The sequence below is a fragment of the Mesoplodon bidens genome, assembly GCF_964165515.1.
Source record: "Mesoplodon bidens genome assembly, chromosome: 5".
In the NCBI taxonomy this organism is placed as follows: domain Eukaryota; kingdom Metazoa; phylum Chordata; class Mammalia; order Artiodactyla; family Ziphiidae; genus Mesoplodon; species Mesoplodon bidens.
Genome location: NC_138161.1, coordinates 131,917,752 through 131,941,972, shown reverse-complemented (window position 1 = coordinate 131,941,972; position 24,221 = coordinate 131,917,752). Strand labels below are relative to the sequence as shown.

General features: G+C 37.6%; 1 protein-coding gene across 3 annotated transcripts in view; it reads left to right on the top strand.

Moving 5' to 3' along the window:
* Positions 1 to 986: 986 nt before the first annotated feature.
* Positions 987 to 24,221, top strand: part of AGTR1 (angiotensin II receptor type 1) — a 45,225-nt gene continuing 21,990 nt past the window's right edge. For 2 of the 3 annotated variants that reach the window (XM_081234797.1, XM_081234795.1), the window contains exons 1-2: positions 987 to 1,190; positions 10,576 to 10,660. The gene's annotated coding sequence lies outside the window, so the exon portion shown is untranslated. The other variant, XM_081234796.1, reaches the window with a different exon arrangement.

Below are 24,221 nucleotides of genomic sequence, written 5' to 3'. Positions count from 1 at the left end.
GTATGATGTTAGTGAGTTTTCATAGAGAGACTTTACAGTTTGAAGAAGTGCCTTTCTATTCCTAGTTTGCTGAATGATTTTATCATGAAAAAGTGTCAGATTTTGTCAAATCCTTCTCTGATTTATTAAGATGATCCTGTGGTTTTTGTCCTTTATGAATATGGTATGTTATTACATCAATTGATTTTTGGTAAACTAATCTTGCATTACTTGGATAAATCTCACTTGGTCATAGTGTATTATCCTTTTAATATGTTACTGGATTTGATTTGTTAATATTTTGCTGAGGATTTTTATCTACACTCACATGGAAGATCTGTAGTTTTCTTTTCTCCTGACGTCTCATCTGGTTTTGGAATAAGGATGATACTGGCTTCATAGTGTGAGTTGGAAAGTGATACTTCCTCCTTTGTTTTTTTGGAAGAATTTATAAAGAATTATATTAATTCTTCCTTAAATATTTGGTCATACTTTGTTTTCTAACTTTTTCTATTTTTACGTTAAAAAAAATGTAACTCCAAGAGCATGTCCGATAGGAGGAAATAAATGTCCACCCATTCACTCTGTAACAACCCTGAGATTAATCTATGGATCTATGATCCACAATGGTATTGTCAAAGTTTGAGTTACTCCCAGGGAAGAGAAAGAAGTCCCCTAATTAGTCCTTAGACGTTTCCCAAGTAAAAAAAAAAAAAAAAAAATTAGAGGAATGATCTCGGTGTGAATAGCTGCTCCTACAACCGCAGCTCTCTTCCATTTCTCCACTCCCTCCCCCGATGCCGGGTTCTGGGCCTGGTACTCAGATCTAATAAATGACACTGGGGTGACTGTGGCATCATCCCGCTTCCGTCAGCATCTGGAGAGGAAAGGGGGTTGGGCCGAGAGGGTCTCCCGGGCGGGGCGGAGGAGGAGGGAGTTCAAAACACAGCCTCGCCCCTGGAACCCTCGAAGCAGCAACGCCCCTCGCTATAAATTTGTAGCTGCCTTCGTAGAGAATGATTCCAGCGCCTGTCAGCCAAGGGCCCTAGGCAGTGGGCGACAGAGCGCCTGGGCGGACGCAAGACTAGCAGCTCTGCCGGCCCGAGGCGGCGATCCATGGGGAGGAACCCGAGCGGACCCCGGGAGTGAGGGCGCACCCCGCACCAGCGCCACCAGCTCGGCCGGCCGTGGGCGCAGCGTCCCGAGTGGCGGTGAGTGGCGCGGACTGCCCCGCCAGGCTTCGGGGCTGGGGGCGAGGGTAGTCAGTTTCCTGCCGAGGTGTGAACTGCGGGCGCTGTGCCGGGAGGCTCCCGGGGACGAAGGCGAGAGCGAGCTGAGTTCCAACCGGCGCCCACCCCGAGCTGGAGGCCCTTCCCCAAATCAGAGGAGAGGCGTCTGAGTTGGGAAGAAACAATTTGAGCTTGTTTGCCGCATGCCCCAGAAATTTCATTCCGATTTGACACAAGTCTATCGAGTACAAGCAAGGAATCTGCAGAAATGGGATGCAGCCAAGTAAACTTTCTTCCCGACGCTTTTAGGTAACTCTTGTCTTTTAAATGTGACCTGAGTGTATGACTCCGCGGGGCGTCCATTTAAAAGTTGTGCCACTACTAAAAGTGAAGTTGAGTGTCCCCTGCATTCCCTGGCCTCGCACCCAACACAGCTCACCTCCCCCATACCCCTCTCTGCAAACCATATCGGTGGGTCCTTGGCACGGCATGCCGTGCCCACATCGAATTAATTGGGGAGGGGAAAACCCGGGGCTTCTCCACACCCCAATCCCCACAGCTTTGGCCAAGGCACGTTTGTAACTGAGGGGGATTCTAGGAGAAGCTCTTCTGCTTCCAAGACTGAACAGAACCTCTTGCTGGCCCCTTCCCTTCATCCACCCCTCTACCTAGCACCCCATTCTCCAATTCTCTTAAATATCCAGCCCAATCTCTCCAAAGTGCCAGATGGTTCGTCTCCAGAAGCATCTCCTGCCCTGACTTTGGGCCCCCGTTAGAGACCTGGCTATTGAACCCATCTGGGGCCTCTGTACCTAATCTTTGTTTGCTGATGGCTTCATTAAGAATCAAACACTCACTAGTGGCCCTCTGGAGCCCTCTCTTCTTGGTGAACGTTTGGGTGCTCACTTTCCCCTGGGATCACATTTTCGACCTGCTGCATTTACTTCTAGTATCATTCCTGGAAGAGAAAGTAACAATGAGGCAGGGAGGAAATCTGGCACCCTGCTGCTCTGTTTTATAACTTTTTTGAGCAACTTATATCTCCTCTTAAAGGTGTCTCATCCCCAACATGATTCTCTTCGTAGTTACCACCCAAGGATCCTGGGTCTCCAAGGTTTATTCTCCTTAGCATAAGCAGTAACACCTTTATAAGTCTTCTCAAAAAAGGAAACTGTCTGTTTCCCTTGTCCCCTGCAGTGCTTCCCTAGCTCTAAAGGCCCCACCACGTGGATAATCTTTCCTCAGGCTGTGGTGGAATCCACCACCCTTTTGGAAGACAGTGCAGGAGCAGGGAAGCACAGAGAGCTGGGAATGGAGACTCCCACTTAACTGGCCATGTGCTGTTAGAGTTATTTCACAACTCTGAACCTCAAGCCCCCGCCTGTAAGTTTCCCTCCAGTGATAAAATTCCTTGATTCCTTTTGTTTCCTAGTTATTGCTTAAAAAAATAAAAGCCTAAAATAATTACCCTTTTAGCCCATGTCTGTGGTCCTCAAAACTGTCTAAATAGCTCTCCTGGTAAATTATCTGCTCTGGAAAATCATTAGGTCCAAGTGTCCACCCCCCAAATTAGAGTTGGCAGTTCCTACAACCTGGCTTAAGGCTCAGGGAGTGGCCCCAAGTTGCTAGATCTCAACATTTGTTAAAGTTTCATGATTGTTAGTGTCAAGTCTGTTATCTACTCTTTTTCCCCCTTTTTTTCCCCTGACTTCATTCTTCTTTGTGCCCATCATGAGGCCTTGATTTCTAGCTCCGTTCTTCTTTGGTCTTAAACTGAATCAACTGCTCCATCATCCAGCTCCAGCTCGGAAGAAAACTGCTTTTCTTCCACGGATGTCAAAGGAAGACTTGTCTACCTTGAGTTTTATAAAGTGTCTTTCAGTCACTGTTGCTTTGGCAATGCTCTACATCCCAAGAGCTCTGAGCTTCAATCTCTCCTATCACTCTCTTGCCCTGCTTCAGTGTTCAAATTGTGACTTTGTGAATTGTTCAGGTTTCTTGCTTCTTTGTTTTTTTCTTTTCCTACTTTGGGTAAGAATTGTGTGTGTATACCTGTATATAATTTGGTGTGATTTTGCTGCTGCTGCTTATTTCTGTTGTTGTTGTTACTATGACTAATTGCTTGCCCTATGCTAGAGGGAAAATAATGAAAGAAAGTTTAATCTGCTCCTTACCCAAAGCCCAGGTAAAATACTTAGCTGAGAAGGAGTCTGAAACTCACAGTTAAAATGCGTGATGCACGTCTCCCATAGTTTTATCTGTGCTGCCAAACTGTCCTTTTTATGCAGCTGATAGTTGCTGTATTTTGCTCTCAAATTTGTTACAGGGACCAAGATCAAGTCCCATCACACTTAGATGTTTTGGCTGCCTGACACAGGCTCCTGTTCTTCAGTCCCAAGCTCACTAGTTTACTTGGTCCTTTTCCTGCTCAGTCATGACTGAGCAACGCCAGAGATTCTCCCGAGTGGGCTAGCAAATTAAGAAACTTATTTAGAAGTTTGATGTAAATCCAAGTGTTGTGAAAATTAAAAAGCTGTCTTGAAGACAGACTGTGGCAATAAATAAATATAGAGCCAGAGCAACAAAATATGACAAAGTATCCAAGGCTGGGTTAGGAACACTTTTCTCCCATGTTATCTAGCAAATTGGAAAAATCAGCTTTCCAACTCATCACCACTGGAAAGTACTATTATTTTCTTCAAAATGCTTATAAGCTTTCTCTTTCAAAATTGCCTGAAGTCATTGGATTACATGTGTTTCTTTTCACATAAGTGTTTATTAAGACAGTATACTAAAGCTCCCATAAGCAAAAGTAAATTTTGTTCCATTTCCAGCCTTAATTTAGCTATCACTTTACATTTTCTATTCTTCATCATGATATGAATTTTAGCTACTAAGACTCAACTTTTCAGTGGCTTAATACACAAAGCCATCTTAAATCGAGGAGTACCTATAGGGATTTAAGGTACTATTCAAATGATTTGGCAAATGACTACCATTATCCTATTAAAGCTCTAAAATACATCTAAAATAAATCACAGCAAAAAAAATATCTAAAGAGCTATAAATTTGCCAGATGTTTTGTTAGTTGGTAGTTAATGACAAATTTGACAATTAGAAAATGAAATATATATCTATAACAATCATAAAAATGATAAGTGAATCTTAACTGTGGTTGTATTAACATTAAAAGCTTTTCTATCTGATTTTGATTCTTTCTCTTCATAGTAGATGATCACAGAGGGAAAAAGATTCCCTTGAATATGAAACCAAAATTTCTTTCAAAATATTTTACTAACAAAGAATGCACTATATACTGTAAATGCTGTACAACTGCTTTATACTATTGATACATCATTTTTATAGCTCAATTTAGAAGAGTTTATTTTTGTTTGTCTGGTTCCCAAATAGGTGCATCATCTAAATGTCTTAAGTAAAAATAAGTGTCTAGAATCTGCCCGTTATGGTTTGATTTTTCTTCCCATACTCAAAAATATTTTAAATTGTATTGCCAATCTCATATTTAATTACTTTTCTAACACAAGTTGGAAAAATGGGTAAGAAATAGATATGCTTCATTTTTCATAATCTCATTGTGCCTTCACATTCCAAGTCCCAATTCTAGATGTCCTTAAAACTTAAGATCATAGAATTAATAATCATTCAGTTTGGGTCAACTTTTATGGGATTTCTCGTTCATTTTATATACATATATGCTGCTTTGTTCTTCAAATGGTGTTAAAATCTCATTTAGATCAATGAATTAAAGTACTTTGACTAGTGAACTTCAGACTAAGAATACTAGAGAATACACATTTGGTTCTGCACTTTTAAAGAGAGTTAATGATTGCTAATTTCCCCTCTAAGTTTTCTTTGGCTATTTCCCATTTTATATTAATCAAAGCTCCTCTTATCTACCTTGGAAAATGAAGAATTATATCTACGAAATATATCAACAGTAGTAGAAGATACTTAGAGGGAATTCAATGGATCTGAGTGATATTAGGCCCTGAGGCCACACGGAAGTATAAAAATGGTCTTTGCCCTAGAGAGATGTTGGTCAAGCTAAGTACATATTTAGATATGGGTCTCTCTAATCATCTCAATGCCACTGGGGTGGGAAGCCATTTAAAAACAACCCTCCTCCCTCCTACCTTTCAGACTAGGTAGAATGTCTAATGTGGTTACATTGTTTGATTCTAGCCACTTCCATAATAACCACTACAACTTTCCTTTTCCCATGGGGTTATAACTCCTTTGATTGTATGCACCACACCCAATTGCATCCTTGTATTCTGTTACTAAATGCTCCACAAGTCACTTTCTTGCCTGTTTGTTTTTGGCTAAAGCTATGGAAAACATAAAATACATTTTCAGATCCCTATATTGTAGAAGAGAAATGTTAGACAGAAACCACTTCCTATTACACACAATAAAATGACTTAAAATTGATGCTTTAGTCTTACTAATTGAGGGACTAAGTATTAATACTGGTTTTTTAGTCTAAAGCTGTAATGGCAGGGGCAAGGTAGAGAAAAGAGTAAGACAAAGAGAAATGAAAAGGAATAAAAGGTTGAAATATCAAATCAGTGGTTCTTCAGGTTTTAGAGAGCAGGTAAGGCAAGCATATGACAGTCACCTGGGGAGCATTTTAAATCTGTACATATTGTCTACACTTCCCTTTTTCCTCCTTTCCCCATTTCCCCCTATTGAGAACCACCACATCTATTACAAATTAGAACCAATCTTCCATAATTACCTCAAGTGTCCAGGTCCAGAGACTAGCATCTGGGGCATCACCTGGAAGCTTATTAGAAATGCACACTTCCAGACCCCACCCAGACTCACTGAATTAGAATCTGCATTTTAACAAGATCCCCACGTGATTCAAATGCACACTGAATCTAGAGAAGCACAAGTGGACGGTACCTCTGGCTTGTTCAGAATGATTACCTAGAGGTTCTTTCCTTGGCTTTTTAATAAACTAACAATTTTAATAAAGCTAACATTTATTGAGCACATACAATGCGCCAAACAATATTCAGCCTTTAAATACTGTGTTTTATTTAATCCTCACAACATCCCTATATAATACTCACTGCCTTATCCCCATCTTATAGATTGGGATACTGAGTAATAATGAGATAAGTAGCTTACCCAGATGTGGTAACTGGTAGAGTCAAGATTTAAACACAAATGTTGATTACTGTGCTCTGAGCAGCCACCCACACTGTCTGCTCTACACTAGGCTGCCTGCTTTTGAAGGCCAATTAATTATTTGATAATTTATTTAAAGTTATAACTGGGAATCAAGTTCTGTTTCCCTCATAGAATAAAACAAGATGTCCTCCATTTTGGTTAACATTTGCCTGTCATCTTACCTTTAACTGCAATAATGAAGAATTCTAGAAATTCCTTCTTTAGTTGGAAAATAAATATGAAAACTATGACAGCCCATTATTTAAAACTTAAGGTTTGATATATCTATTTTCCCATAACTTACCTGAAATTTACTTTTTTTCTTACCATTTTGTGTTCTGATGAACTTTTTTTTTAAAGTACTTGAATTGAACAAGTCATTTCCTACATATATAAACTGTTCATCTTTCCAACTCAAATTATATATCACTTTCAGCTTTTAACATAAACACTTATTTACCTATAGGCATAGTTTACAAAACTTTAGTTGAATATAGTTACTAATCAGTCAAGGGTGACTTATTTTAAGCCAGCGACTCCCCAAATGATTTAGTCTCTGAAAGATCCCTCCCAATGCATATAGATTGAGAGCTGTCAGTTGGATCTGGTCAAATGTCTGTTGCTTTGACAGGGCCTCACTGATGTTGGTCAAAAGATTGAGGTGAGTCTGGGCTTCCTGTGATCATGTTTGAGAGGAGAGGTGTGTCAACGGGACTGAGCAGCCATGATTTTCTCCGTGATAAAGGGACATCCTTAGGAGACAGAATTTCATCAGCTGCTGCTTAGATCTAGAACTTTCGGCTGTGCTAACAGTACAGCGTCTACCTTGTAAGTTGTGGCTGAGGGCGAAATCAACCCAGCGATGCCATAAAGCCAAGTAGCAAGGGAACTCGTGCCCAGGAGACATCCTGCACGTTAGCAGGCAGAGTTTCTTAGTGCTAATAAATGATAAAGTACTAGTGATTCTCTTATGATCCTTTACAGTCCTGCTTGTCTCACTAGCCCCAAATATCTGTGACTGTGGCTGAATTTAATCTGCACCAGGTTTTTTCCTAAATAAATTGAAAAAAAATCTCACAGCATTTCTTCTAGTAAACTTCATACGTTTACAATTTTATTAGCACACACACTTTTCTTCACTTTTTGACCCAAACTCTTCTTGTTATACAATTCAAATGCATCTTACATGCTTCTAAATTATGTGGGATGCCGCTAGAACAAGAATGTTCCATTAACCCAGCTTTAATAATCTAATTCTCTTTCCATTCAAATGATGTCACTTCACATAAAACACACTGTACCATGATGTCTTCCAGCACTTAACCTTCACACATTTAATTACTGCCACTTTATCAGGAATGGAAAAGAATCTGATATGATTCCTACGTAATGATTTCCTGAATGTGTCCTAGTGTTTGATCTACTGGGTTAACAGAATGGATTTTTGAGAGAAATACAAATCTACTCTTTTAAATTCCCATTACATTAAGCCATATGATGAAATATTATATAGTCATTATATATTTTTATATAAATATATTTTAAAACATTTAGTGACAAGGAAAGATAATCACAAGTAAATATAGCAACATATAAAATATAAATCGAGCGAGAGCCTGTGTGTGTGTATGTGTTTGATAGATTCTTGTCAAGGTGCCATTAAGGTCTTACTTGGGTCACTGGTATTCTAATGAAAATAGTTTAGTTATGTTAGCACTGATTTGTGAGTAAAATCACTGATATATTTTTTAAATGCCTGCATATTTGCGGAACAGATAAAAAACACTAGGAAAAATATATAACAAATCTTAAATGCTTGTGAGGACTATTAAGATCAAGGCTAAGCTCAAAGGTGACTTTTTTCTTTCTCCCCCTTTTTTTTTGCATGTGCTTTCAAAATTTCTTATAATGAACCTCTATTATACTTCATACTTTCTGTTTATCTTGGAATTTCTTTTCCTTTCCTTCCAACTCACTCTAGATTTCAGATCGTAGACGCTACTGTTAACCCTCTGGAGAATGATACTGGCAAGTCAGCCCTGTCTATTTTTTTTGTCCCTAAGGTACACTAGAATCCACAGATTTTACACGAGTGGTATTTTATAGGAAGAATCATCTAATGGGAAAATCTTTGCTATAACAACAAAACCACCAAAAAATTGGGATAAAAATAGATCCTTCTAATGCCAAAATTCTTCTATATCTCCTGTATCACAATGTGATAGTAAAGCTGGTGTACTTTGTTGTTTAAAAAAAAAAAAGCAACCTCTACACAGTCTTCTTGAATAACTCTTTAACTTTAAAAAATTTCCTACTTAAAAAAATCCCTAAATCTATAATGAAAAATATTGATGAATTTGGCTACATTTAAAAAAAATTGAAATGGTTGTATATTAAAAAGCGCCATAAACAAAGTCAAAAGATAAACAGGAACTTGGGAAAGCTATTTGCCACACATTACATGTAAAACTCCAATTTTCAACATGAGCTCTTTAAAATGAGAAACAATGAACAACTCAATGGAAAAATGAGCAAAGGCCATGACTGGGCAAACTAGTAGAAAAATGACTACAAAAAATAAGAAAACAAAAAGAAGCTCAACCTCATTCATAACTAAAAAAATGCAAACCAAAACAAATATATACTTTTCACTTATCAGACAGAAAATAATTTAAGATTTGATACAAGCCAGATTTTTGGTATCATAAATTCATGTAACTTTTATAGAGGACATTTTGTAAGTATCTTTCACAAACTTAGAGTGTATAAACAATTTGCATCAACAATTATATTTGGAACTTATTCTACCGATATAATCATATAAGTACAAAAATGCATATGTATAAATATGATCATTGGGCTTTATTTTAAGCATCGGAAAGGGAAATTGGAAAAAAAAAGAAAAACCTTACAGCCCATAATAGGGGCTGTTTAAATAAATTATCATATTTCAGTGCAATGAATGGAATACTATATAGCTATTAAAATGAATGAGTTAGATTTATGTATACTGATGTAGAAAGTTCTGCTAGCATATTATTAAGTTTAAAAAAAAGGAAGCAAGGCACAGAACATACAATGTATAAAATGAAAAAACATGGATATACACATTTATATGCATGTGTATACATTTTTTAAAGTCCTAGAAGGGTACATAAGAAACAATTAGTAGTAAGTATCTCTGGGAAGTGGATCTGGAGAGACAGAGTTAAGAGACGTGTACTTTTGTTTTATATGTTTCTGTAAGTTGACGCTTATATCACATGCATCTATTACTTCAATGAAAGATTAAAACTGAAAACATCTTTTTAAAAGATTCTTTTTCAAAATTATGGTACAATAACACTTGCATAAGCTCTAGAATCATAGCAAAGTTTAAATGTAAATTCACAAGTAAAAATCTAATCTATTAGGATATTTCTTATATTTAGTAGTTATGTCTACAGAAATGCCTTAGAAGATTCCACTGTTTTTGACCCAGAAACAGTTTTTTTCTCCTTCTCTAGTGCTCATGTAAAAGGGTGTGAGGGAAGATGTCGACTATAAGCAGGGACAGGACCAGGTCAGCCACTCAGCAGAGCCCAAGTCTATATAAGGAAGAATATGTTCTTGATGTCAACCAGATGGCTTCATTACCTTCAAAAACTTTCTTAAGATGTAGTGTTTTTTTATCTCACTACATCTTATGAAAGTTTTTGAAGGTAATGAAGCCATCTGGTTGACATCAAGAACATATTCTTCCTTATAAAGACACAGACCTACTAGAGAATGGACTTGAGGATATGGGGAGGGGGGAGGGTAAGCTGTGACAAAGTGAGAGAGTGGCATGGACATATATACACTACCAAACGTAAAATAGATAGCTAGTGGGAAGCAGCCCCATAGCACAGGGAGATCAGCTAGGTGAGTTGTGACCTCCTAGAGGGGTGGGATAGGGAGGGTGGGAGGGAGGGAGGGAGACGCAAGAGGGAAGAGATATGGGAACATATGTATATGTATAACTGATTCACTTTGTTATAAAGCAGAAACTAACACACCATTGTAAAGCAACTGTACTCCAATAAAGATGTAAAAAAAAAAGATGTAGTGTTAATGCTTATTTTATAAATTAGAAAATTAAAATCTGACCATATTCGGTGAATCACATTAATCTTTTTTTTCTTTCCAGATTTGATACATAATAAATTGGTCTAAAATGGCTGAGGTTTTATCTGAATAAGTCACTGAAGCCGTCCCAGAAGGTCTGCCTCCAGGTAAATGTCTTACACCTATAATGCTGTATCTGTCATCTAACGTGTCAAAAGTGAAGGTAGCACAAAAAGCCACATATGCCATTGTCAGGTGACAGAAACAGAGGAAGCAGAAAAGAATGAAGTTCCAGTCTTACCCCATCCCTTCCAATATACAGCTTAAGAACATATATATTAATATGATTTTCAATATAAACAGTGTCAGAATTACCAAGATATTCATGTATTGATGATAAACCATGTGAGAGATGTGCAAACCCTTGGCGAGGACCTCCTCATGGTCATAGGCGATTGCTCAGAGCAGTGCGTTCCATGCTACGTAGGGCTTTAGTAAGGCCAGGAGGGAAATGACTGTGCGCTCTCATCAGCCACCAAATGGGGAATTGGGGCTCTGTGATGCCCCAGCACTCACTTCTAGAGGTGGGCATATGTCTAAACACCATAAACCTTGAAACTACCTGCTCACCTTCAGAAAACCCGAATGTCTCAGAGTCTCATTCTTACAAAAGTCTCCCTTACTCCAGTGAGATATAGGAAAAGGGGCTCTGAAATTGGATATAGAGGTACCCTTTAATTCCCATGCAGGTTAACCCCCTGGTAGATATGAGTCCTGTGGAGTCACACAGTGGGGCATTACACTCAGAACCTCAGAGGGCAGCTAGAGACTGCTCTGTTGGTCCAACTCCTATCACATAGGCCTGTATGATATTTTTCATAAAAAGACTCCTGGATGTACCCGGTTAGCAGGACTTTTTTCTCCTGATGTAAATTCAGCTCAAAGAACAAGCCCTCAGCTTCCCAAATTAACAGGGGAGACACTCCCTAGTTCCTCCAAGGAGAATGAAAAGAGTAGCTTGTCCCCTTCTGAATATGTTGTGATTGCATTTTATCAAAATAGAAGGTAGATAAGATAGGTGGTGGGTTACATATGTTAGAGGCGACTAGTCTTTTTGATTGACAAGTAGGAAACACTTGCTGGAAGGCACTCCACAGTGGTGTTAGGAAACTATTTAGGACCGCTTTAATCTTGGAGACAAAATAGTAACATTCTACAGAGTTCTGCCACTGGAAACCTTTAGGGGGGTTTTTGTGAGGTGTAGTTAAACCTAGGAAGCTGAGCTGTGCATGTTTTCAGCAAAAATCCAGCTCTGGAAAACGTACATTAAAATCTATTGAATCAGTTAGGAAGACACCAAGACTAGAAGCTTTCTTTTGCACCTAAGAGTACGGATCAGAAGGAACTCTTTGTAACACCCCATCAGCCTTAGAGCAGAAGAATCGGGACAGCAATACGGGGGGCTCCTACTGGAAATGATTCTTAGACCATCCTCTCTTCTCCTGTATTTTGGAAGCCCCTCGGTTTCTGATTAACATTCCCATATTTGTAGCAAAATTTTCCAAATAACTGTGACATTTTGTTTACAAATAAGAAAACACTGAACAAAAACATTGTGTAAAATTTTAAACTTTTTCAAACCTTTAAGGTTCAAATGAATGAGCAAAACATACTTAATTCTAAGACTTTTTTTTTGTTAAAGAACTAATGCCATACCAATTCTGCCACTAACTAGCAACTTTGCCTTTGGTTTCCTGTGAAAGAATCTTCAAGGCCCCATCCCAATCCATGGTCACTATATTGAAATACAAAAAGTGTTTTCCAAGGGCCTTCTGAACTTTGTATTGTCACTTTAAAACTTTCACCAACTTACAACTACAGAACTTTGGTCTCTTATTGATTTAAACAAGTAATGTGTAAACAGCATTTCAGAGCTTGTTTTATTGAACCAAAAATATTTAGGTTGAAATCTACTTATGAAAAATGGGAAAACCTGGTTCAGACATAGAATAAAGAACATGTTCAGTGGCTTAAAATCTTTGGTAACCATTTGCCCCATGTGGCTATTAAAATTAATTATAACAAATGAAATTAAAAACCGAGTTCCTCAGTTGTACTAGCCACATTTCAAGTTCTCAACACACACATGTAGTTAGTGGCTACTGTATTGAATAGCACAGATATAGAACATTTCCATCACTATGGAAAGTTCTATTAGACAATACTATCATAAACAATTAATAATGCAGTGGACTTCCACTGTTACTTGGCAAGAAAGTTTTGTGCTCTTTTATACTTATTTGGAAATTTTAAAATATATTTTAAATTCCAGTTTCCTCAGTTGTCAGTTATCTGGTGTATAGTTAGTTCTCACAAGCCCCTTTTCCTTTTTCCTATTTATTTGCCTGTTAAAATATGTGGAATTAAATGTTTTACTTAAATATTTATTTAAATATTTTATGTACTCTTCTAAAGTTAGAGGTTTTCGTTTCCTTAAAAATTGTGAAAAGTGGTACACACAATTATGTTGAGCTAATACATGGCTGTTGGCTTTTTTACCTGAATCATTGACATCTCCAAGTAAGAAAAACTAGAAAAGATGTAGGATCATTTTTAAGGCCAATATTTTTTCTTTATTGTTGATATTCTGTAAGATTTTATTTTTCCTACAATGATAGATGTGTCTCAATTATACCGACTTAACTAAAGTTGATTTATGTTTTTTCAGCAATTGGAGAGCCAAGCAAAATAACTCTTAGATCAGTTATTTCTTTTTCTCTTTTTTATGGAAATGTGTAATATTTTGATTTCAAAATTGTATGTATCGCAGATAACAATATTTTGTTTATCATTTTAATTAATATAATCACCCCCTTTTACAGTGTATTCTTAAACTTCTTAGTCACGATTTTTCCACTAATACGATCCTGTTATTTAACATCAGTCTCAATTACTTTCCAGTCACTTATACCTAGTAGTTCAATTAAATTTGGTTCCTGGACTAACGGTTGTACGTTACACAAGGCAAGAAATTAAAAACAAATTTATCTTTGAGTTATTGAAGTATCAAGGATTTGAGATAGCTATATAAGTAGCTGTGAAAAAGGCATATAAATATCCAGCCAATAATCCCTTTACAGATTTAATAGTATCATTTTTCAGCGAAAGCGTAAATAATAGAAGTTTGGACCCAGTTTGGAACTGTTAAATATGAATCCGAGTCTTACCAATGAAAAAAAGGCAGAGTAAAGGTTAGCCACTTGTTGAGCTTTTTTTTTCAATAAACCAAAAAATAGCTTTCTTTATAGAATAACAGTTTTACTCCAAATAACCTATTATTCACAAAGTTTATCTACAGTAACATTGTTCCTAGGTTTAAATAATATAGCTAGATATGCTCAACATACAACTATGTAGGAGATTCTAATTTAAATTGGATTACTATTAATACTTTTAACAATTAAAAGAGCTCAGAGAATTAGCCTCTAAATTTAGAGGTTCTGTTTTGCCGGCAGGAAGAACTTTTCACTAGTACCAAAAGTGCTGTCATCCTCTCCCTCCAACTAGCTAGTAATCCCCTTTAAGACCCTTGAGATGATTTGGATATATAGGAGTCATTTTTTTTTTAATTCTAGGAAGATCTAAGATATCTCAGAAATGTAATAGTACAGTACAGACCTGGCAGAAGGTAACCAGTTATCTGGAACTAGGTCTTTGGCATCTTTCCAGATTTGGAACAAAATACTGGACTCTCCCTGGGCATCCGTGAGACAACAGGAGCAATGTCATACCGCAAGTCCAAAATCCAATCAGGAGCAGCCTTGCTTCTCCTCTTATCCAGGCGAAGCCAAGATACTTCTGCACACAGCATGGGCCACCATAAAAAGCAAACAAAGCCACTGTAGATAAAACCAAGCAGTGGGTAAGGCTGTCTTTTGACCTAGAGTCTGAACCCCGGCTCCTCAGTGATGCTCCAGGCCAAAGAGCAAGAACACGATGGGCATTTTGCTGCCTCTTGGTCCCTCCAGTGCAGTCAGTGTACAGAGCAGGAGGATAAAACAACTCAGTATCCCCCTTAACAATGCAAAGAAGGAAATCCAACCTACTTTGGCAGTGTGAAAGCAATGCAAATTTGAGTCACTGATGACCATAGCTTCTTATGTGATATAGAAGTTTATTCTGTAACACTAATGGCCCGGCCATATTTTATTCAACTCTAAACCATTAATGAATGCTCATCTTCATTTTACATAGAACATATTTATCTATACCCAACTGAACAAATAGGGAATGTTGGAAATGGCCCTGAGAAGTATTGGCCCACAATGCATCTGCTTGGTTTGGGGCATTTGAAGTAGTTAGTATAGGCTCCCTCTGGATTTCTGCTAGAATTCTGATTTAATTAGATCAATGAATTAGACACATAGCATCTGAATTAAAGAGTGAGAAATACAATATGAACCAATTAAGTGAAGGAAAAATTTACTATGAATAAAATAATAAATGTCAATAAATTTAAAAATTGATTTTAGTTTCCTTTATATGACAAATGTAACAGACGTAATTTGACATCTTAAAATGAAGAGATCTATGTGTAAGCTATTTTGTGATTTTTGTCTTCTTAGGAGTATGCTTTGATATCTTTAACCTTCATATTTAATTTTTTTTCCTTTTATCAGTTTCTATGGTGTAAACATCCATCAATCCATATTGGTTGACATTATATATATATATATATATATATATATATATATATATATATACACACACACACACATATATATATATATATATACACATATATATATATATATAAAATATATATCTCAAGATAAAGTAATGCTGCAATCCTTCTCAGCAATTTATTCTAACAATTAAGAACCCTTGGGGCTTCCCTGGTGGCGCAGTGGTTGAGAGTCCGCCTGCCAATGCAGGGGACACAGGTTCGTGCCCTGGTCCGGGAAGATCCCACATGCCGCGGAGCGGCTAGGCCCATGAGCCATGGCCGCTGAGCCTGTGCGTCCGGAGCCTGTGCTCCGCAACGGGAGAGGCCACAACAGTGAGAGGCCTGCGTACTGCAAAAAAAAAAAAAAAAAAGGAACCCTTAAGCTAAATAGAATAATTCATTTCACAGGAAACTCTTATTCAATATGTATAATTGGTTTTAGTTAACTTTATTAATGAAATGTTGCAAATCAATTAGGTTTGCAATAATCAGATCGTGAGGACCCAAGAGGGGCCGTTTCCCTCACAAGAGGGGAAGGTGATATACAATTTAGTTGGGAAGCAAATGTAATTAGATTTGATCAGTTGAGTATTCCTGTCCTGATGTGGAATTAGGCACATAACCAAGCCTGAGTTTATAGTTGGAAAGAGGTAGAAAAAACATCATGGCTTAGAAAATGTCTTCATGGTCCTATTGACCACAAACTAACAGCCAAAGTGGGCCTTTGAAACCACAGGTAGTCAGGTTTTCTTCCTCGGACAGGGCTATGTTTACATTTGTTTTTCAAATCTGAATGCCTTTAAGTAGAAGAGTACATGAACTCAACTATTTGTCACTCCTTAATGGGGCTTCACGCATTTATCTAACTGCCTAAATCCTGATGGCATTTCAGTTTGCAACTATTGTGACCTAGAAGTTTATTATTGAACAGGTGTGGGGTAACCCTAAAGTTTCTTTCTTCTGACTCTAAAATAAGAATATCAAAGGAATGTCATGACAGTACAAAAGTCTTCTGAATGAAAGTTATATTAAACACAAGGTATTCCTATTTAGGGCTGCAGTTTGCAACAGATTCTGCTGCTATTCACTCAATAAGTATTTTTATTGGACACCTACATGCCAGTCACTATTTTCAGCATTAAGGACAAAGTGTGAGCAAAGCAGACCAAAATGCCTACCCTCATAGAACTTACGTTCTAGTGCATGTAGACAGAAAAATAAGTAAAGTATATATGTTGGATGGCATGAGTAAGGGCAATAGAACGTGGAAGCAGTGAGGGAGAAGGGTGCAGTTTGTAAAGGGAGTTTAGGGAAAGCCTGCTTAGTAAGAAGGAAGGAACTATGTGGACATCTGGAGGAAGATGACTGTATGGAGAGAGCAGAGCAAATGCAAAGGCCCTGAGGCAGCACTATACTGGCATATTCGAGGCACAGCAAATAGGCCAGTATCCAAAAAGCCAGTATTGAAGGGTATAAACTGACAGGTAGACTAGAGACATATTTAGAATGGATGCTAGAAGAGGGGAACAAATGAAATTTTTAAACTGAAATGGTTTAAATATTGAAAATGCTTTGAAATATAGTGAAATATTTTCACACAAGAGATTTTAAAAAGAAGTCAGGTCCATGATTCAATCCCCAGTGACTGGTTCAGTAGCCATCATGGTCAGGGGCTACGTCTAGAACTCTTATCACTAAAAACCTGCATTTGATGTCAGTTCCTCCTGGACAACCAAATGACTTGTTAGGCACCTGTGGTATACCCCTAAAACACTTTGCCTATCACTGACCTGTAATCCCATGTCTCTGGGCCTGAAAATAAAACTCCCTGTAACAGAGTTAGTGGTGCATGACATTGCCATTAGATTATTTTTAGTGAAAGCTTTGCCCCCTGACACAAATGCACTGATGAACTTAATAATTCCTGGGGCTACCACTGAATGCAAAATGACTTCATATACTGGTTATTCCATTTAAATTATTTTATCTTCAAGTCCAACAAAAAGAAAATTCTAAATAAAAAGATACATTTGGGATTGTATATGCGGCATCCATCCACATATAACTGAAATAAAATTATTTAATGGAAAATTTCAAATTCAGCCACCTCTAAATATGTAAGATAGTCTGAATGAGAAGGAACAATTCTGACTTTGCATTATTTTTTAGTGGTATGTTTTCTCATAATCCCATGCCTTTTTCCTGTCCTGCTATTCTTCAAGATTTCCTAATGAGAATTAGAGAACAGGCATATTTAACAATCTGTATTTGCAGGTTGTAAACAAGAAAATGAAGACTAATAGTTTCTCTCCTGCTAATTTGATTTTCTACAGCTCCTCTCCTACCAGCTTAGGCAAAGGACTTAGTTACTATTTCCAGCAGATCGGGCCAAGGAAAAGACTCATCTGTGATGTCATGCTTCCCCCAAATAGGCCAGCTGCCTTTCAGGCCTCGGTTAGAGACTTCCCCAAAGTAAGAAATGAGAAGTGATCATGAATAGAATGAGGAAAAAAATGCAATTTCCTTTATTCTAGAAAAATAATACTCAGTGGCTGGTTCACAATGCTACAGTAAAACATTTTCATACATTTCTCCTGCACATGTGGAGAGTTATAAGGTATGCACTTAGAAGTAGAAATGCTGATTTGATTTCCAGAGTGGTGGTGATAGAAGAAAGCTTCTGGAAACGGGGTTGTGCTGAGTTGACAGAAAGATAAAGGATTCAGTCCTTAACTGGTAATATGTGACTGGCTCTCTAAACTGAAATATAACCCAAAAAGAAGTTCTTCTGGTATAATTCCAGGTCCCAGGGCTAGTTAATGGTACAAATAGCTATTTATATACAACTATACAGGAATGTATTTCCCAGGACCCCTCTTATCATTGACATCTCATAAAATCAGTCCTGCAAAAGAACTAGAACATTCTGAGAACATACAACACAACTTTAAGGGAGGAAATTTCCTTTTCTCATGCAAAAGCATGAAAGTTGGTTTGAATTGACATGGACTTCTGTCCAGGCGAGGGCCTGTGATTTCAGGAAGCATGTATCTCTTTTGAAACTCTAGTGTGTCCTTGGAAATTGCTGCGTAAAGGCCAAACTGCCAAAGTCTAGTCCTTCTCCTCTGAGTAAAAACCTTTTAGTTGCCTGTCAGTAGCTGGTCTTTGTTCTCCTCAGTGCTTGTTGCAAAATACCGCAACTTTCATTCTAAACCCCAATAGTATTCAGAAGACAAGTTGAGTTAAAATAATGCCTGTAATTTAATAAGTATTCTGTCCCTAATAAAAAGCTAGTTAGTCACAGCTTGCTTCAAATCCCTCTCCCCCAGATTCTTCTCCTGAAAGGAGATACTAGACAGCATTTTAGGGAAAACAAACTTTTGTCAATAGCTAAGGATAAGGTAATAAAAGGGTTGAAAATAGCATTTTAAGCATCATGTTTTTTCTTTAAATTCCCTGAGGTTGAACAGATTCTTAAACTTCATTTTATTAACTGCCCTGAAAATAGTTTGTCTCTAGTTGACTCTTATTCAGGGCAATGTTATATCTCTTAATCTAGTAGAGTCACAAGTTTAAGTCATCATCCTGAGCAAGTAATTGAAATGGTACAATCTTCTCACTCAAAAAAAAATAAAAAATCCAGGAATGAATCATCCTTAAAACTCTCCCAACCTGCAGTCTAGTTTCATGGGTGAAAAGTTTGGGAGACCAGTTTGGGAAGCAACCAGAGCCTGGTAGTTTCATACACTTGATCTTATCACCTTCTCACAACAACACTTAAAAGTAACTAGGATTAAAAAAAAAAAACTTGTTATTTAATATGGTAATAAAGTGTTTTTATGTGGAAAAATAAATAAATAAAATAAAGTATACCTCAGTAAACCTGAAAAAAAAAGTAACTAGGATTATTGCCATTGTATTATACTGCTATTTTTTTAAATGCAGACAAAGAGAATGTAATAGTTAACATCTATTAATTGGACACTTAGTTGGTCAGGCACTGGGTTAGTCACTTTATCTCCATTTTCTTACTTAATTCACAAAAACAAAACAAAACAAAACTACAAGCTAGGTTTTCTTATTGGCTTCATTTTTTCACACAGTGAGTCTAAGGGACCCATCTTGCTAACTAATACCAAGACAAGAACTGGAATTTTGGACTCCAAAGCCCTAGTTCTCATTTCTCTCCCAGATGTAACCCAGCAAATTCTTCAAAGCCTGAGATCTTCCTTTTTTTCAATTAACTCCTACACTAACAGCATTTTTTTATGTATATGTATACAAGCGAACACTGTGCTAATATTTAATTATAGGTTTATACTGATGTTGGATACAAGTATAAGCTAGCATCATTTTGAATAATAGTATAAGAGTCAGGAGATCTGAAATAATGTTCAGGATTGGGTAAAGCAGATATTTTTTTGTCACATTTCAGTGAGAAAATTAATTCATATGCCACCAGCCATACGCAGAAATGCAACAGGAAATGAAAAACTTAACTACTGTAAATAATGTGGTCTGCAATACAAATTATTGCACTGTGAATTCGTTTCCTTCTTCTGTAGAACTGATCATTTGGATTATATAGGCAAGCGGTGTAAGACATTACTAAAATTATCCTTGAATCCTAGCTTTGAGATCTATATGAAACACTAGGCAGTTTGCCTGAGAATACATAGAAAACACTTTTTTAAAGGATTGGGATGGGTTATTTTCCCTTCTGTTCAATATTAGCCTTTGAAATGAACTCAGCTGATCTGCTAAATAACATTTGCAAATTGTTGTGTTTTAATAAAGTGACAGACTGAGAGAGAAGCCACACTAGACCTGCTTATGCTTCTGGAGGCGTTACAGACCAGGAACATTATGCAATAATGCCTTTTAAAAGAAGGGAGCCACTTAGCTTTACACCTTGCCTGGCAACAAATGTAGACACTTACTCCAAACTCGGGGGTAATTAGAATCTATGAAAATCCAGCATCTAAATCCCAAACCCCTGGTGCAATACATACCCAGTAAATTACAGTTTTTTACCTCTAGTATTTTCAACACATCCATTTAAGTATGTGAACATATGAGCGTGTGGTGTTTTAGGAGGCCTGCTCTATAATGCTATGGAAAGGTTTCATCACTATTAATCAGGTATGCAGTAAATGGGATACCTCATTTTTTCGATTTCTGGAAGGCTCAGAGCCTTTGCTGCTGCTGGCAGAAGGCAGACCCAAATGCACTATGCTAATGAAAAATCCCCGGCAAACATGGAACCCAGGGAAAATTTGGGAGACGCAACTTGCAGTCGCTACCACTGGCAGTCATCGCCACTATTACAGCTTTAATCAGGCAAGCCCAGGCTCATGCATTTGTTTATAAAGTTGCAGCAAAGCCTTATAAATTAAGCCTGAAAGAACATTAAGTTTTAGTCTAATCTTGGATCAACAAGAAATTCTTATTTAAAAACCTTCATAAAAATAGTCAAATCGGTGTTTTAAGAACTAAACAGAATTACATTGCTTTAACTTTTCTTTTGTTGCAATAGGAAAATTAATGCTTTAAAAATTAAAGTTAAAACACAGAGATCTTAAAATATGTTGGGGGAAAAACTATTTTACAGAAAATAAATTTGTTCCCTGGATTTGTAACTGGCTGTTGATTTCCGTGTTTCTGAGTGTGAAGGTGTACTGTCTCCTAGACAGAGCAGGGAAGACTTGGTACCCTTCTGAACGAAAGGGTGCCTATTAGCTTTTCTCCTTCATTTCCTAAAGTGCTGTGATTTTTATTCCCTGGTGTTATGTTTTTAAAAGATTTTAAATCTTAAAACATAGAAATAGGTGTTGAAATTGAGAGCTGAAAGTCTCAACCAGTTGGGTATGATTTTTTTAAATAGGTAATACAGACCTCTAGTGGTTGAACGGTTTGAAAGCCTCTGCAAGAAGAGGAAATTGTGCATCAGGTGCTTGCATTTTAAAGAGGGAAAACTGTTTCTATTTACAATTACAATGCAAAATTCACATAGTTCATACAAATCAAAACAAGGTAATACTGTGCAGCAAGGGAAGATGGAGCACTTCCCATCCTTTTAGGTGCTCTCAATTCTCCCAAAACAAGAAGGATCCCTCCCATCAAAGTCCCAGCAAGACGTCTGGATCTGTATTGGTTTTCCTCTGAAAGATTAATGTCCAATTCACTTGTTATATGAATGGAGCTGGCAGATATTTGCGTTATGTAAAAATAGATTTTATTTTCCTTGGCACACAGTTTTGCCTCCATGAGACTCTTCTTCCTCTAAACTCCAAGGGCTCCCCATGAAAATGCAAGAGACTCTCACACAGCCACTTCTAGCCTGTCCTTTCCCAGGTTATCTCCATGGGGACAGCCACACTCCACTGGACTGGGGCTCAGTGTCTAGGGTGTTTCTCCATCTTTGTGAGGGGCAAACTATTGGATCTGTGCACAAGTTCGGTGATTATTAAATGTCTCTCTAGACCAGCGCTTCTCAAACATGAATAGCTACACAAACCACCTGGAGAATCTTGTTGACATTCAGATTCTGACTCGGTAGGTGTGGAATGGGGCCTGCGATGGCTTTACTAGAAAGCTCCCAGGTGATGCTACTGCTGGCATCCAGGACCACAGCCCGGAGCAGCGAGGAGATGCTCTTAACATCTCTAATTTTGTGTGTGTGTGTGTGTGTGTGTGTATGTGTGTGTGGTACGCGGGCCTCACACTGTTGTGGCCTCTCCCTCTGTGGAGCACAGGCTCTGGATGCGCAGGCTCAGCGGCCATGGCTCATGGGCCCAGCCGCTCCGCGGCATGTGGGATCTTCCCAGACTGGGGCACGAACCTGTGTCCCCTGCATCGGCAGGCGGACTCTCAACCACTGCACCACCAGGGAAGCCCCATCTCTAATTTTTTATTACACTTTGTGTTTCACTGATTTCTTCATCTTTCTCTTCTTTTTTACTTCAATGGCACCTCAAAATTTAATTTTTGATATTATATAACTTTTAAAGTTCTCTTTCACTTGACTATGTACAGAAATTTCTGGGAACCTGTTATTCAAGTATTGTAAAGTTGATCTTACATTTTAAGAATGGATTCAGAGTCATCTGTTTAGTTTGGTGAGTTCATGGTGGTTGTGAGCACCTCTCTAGCACTTGAAATAATTAGGCATTTGTAACCACAATTAAATACCTGATTAGCCATACTGGGAGAGTGGGTGAGATCAGGTTTTGTGCATGCTGAAAAACTACTAAGGGCCCAAGGTAACATCCACATCGTAAAATCAGGCAGAAGAAAAAGCACAAGCTGAAACCCTTAAGGGTCAACAGATCAGAGTAAAATACGGGAAAAACATTTCTCAGGCAAAATCCATCATCTAAATAAGTTCCTATCATGGCATGTTATCAAGCTTAATTTTGAAATCCATAATTTTAGAACTTATGTCATGGGGTAGTTTTGAAAAGCCTCCTGCAAACTTTTAACATCCAGTTTCAAATCAAAAATAGTATATTAACAGGCTGTAGCATGGAGAGAGTACATAAATTATCATCATTGCCCTGCATGAACAGTAATTCACAGATTTGGCTCAGACACGACTTAGATGAAATAATTAACTATGTATAGTACTTAACAGTATAAAAGTAATTAATCTAGCTGCCTCATACTGGTTTGGCCTAAATAAACATGTAATAAGAAAAAACCATACGATTTTATTATTTTTTCACTCAACGTTACTACTTTAGTAAGTTGGAATTTTAATATGGCAGAAGAAAGATATCTTTCCCTTAAAAAAATAACACTTTCTTTTCAAATGTTAAAGTACTAACTATAAGCTGAATGAGTTGTTTATAATTGTGCACAGATGTTCTCAATTAATAGTATTATGCATTCTGCTTCGCAGGAATTTGGCGAACATGATTATTTTAAATTATGGTGTAAATAAGAAAAAAAATCGATTTTTTTAAACCACAAATCACATAGACTGTTGAGTTACTACAGTTGTGCGGCGGTGTAGCTTTGGCAAAATGTTTCAGATAAACTTGTTTTTTGCCCCATGGGTTCTGAGAGGAGACAAGTGGCCTTTGGCTTATAGACCCTTCATCAGCAGGTCCACAGGGTAAAGGGCAGGGTCATTAGTTGGTATGAGGGCAAAAAAATAAGGCAAGTATCCCTGTTTGGGCAAGAGAAAAGAGCTCGGGTGACTTCTGCAAGGGAGAAAGAGGTGCACCCCATGCAGGTCGTTTTTTAAAGTCCACTCTCAACGTATGGCTGCTCTTTTGCCTAATCTTTTTTTTTTTAATATTTATCTATTTATTTGGCTGCTCTGGGTCTTAGTTGCAGCACACTGGATCTTCATTGTGGCACATGGGATCTTTAGTTGCCGCATGTGAACTCTTAGCTGCAGCATGTGGGATCTCGTTCCCTGACCAGGGATAGAGCCCAGGTCCCCTGCATTGGGAGTGCAGAGTCTTAGCCACTGGACCACCAAGAAAGTCCCTCCGTTGCCTAATCTTATAGACTATAACATGTTCTATATGACTCCATTGCCTAATCATTATATTATTATCCCTATTTCATAAATAGACAAAGAAGAGGAGGAAGCTAAGTAATTCTTCCAAAATTAAATAGCACACAAGATGTAGGTCAAATTCAAACCCAGAGACTTCCACTTCCAGCCAAGATGGAGTGAGAGAGATTTACTGTCTCACCAAAAACAACTACTAAAATATTATATATATATATATGAATATATATATGAATATATAATGAATATATATATGTATATATATGAATATATATATGATATATATATGAATATATAATGAATATATATATATGAATATATATGAATATATATGTGAATATATATGTGAATATATATATATATATGAGAAACAATGATTTTCAAGACAGTGGACACCAGGCAACAAAGGACAGTAGTCTCTGAGGGATAGGAGACAAATGAAGTGAGCCCCACATCACTGCCTGGAGAAAGCTCCAAG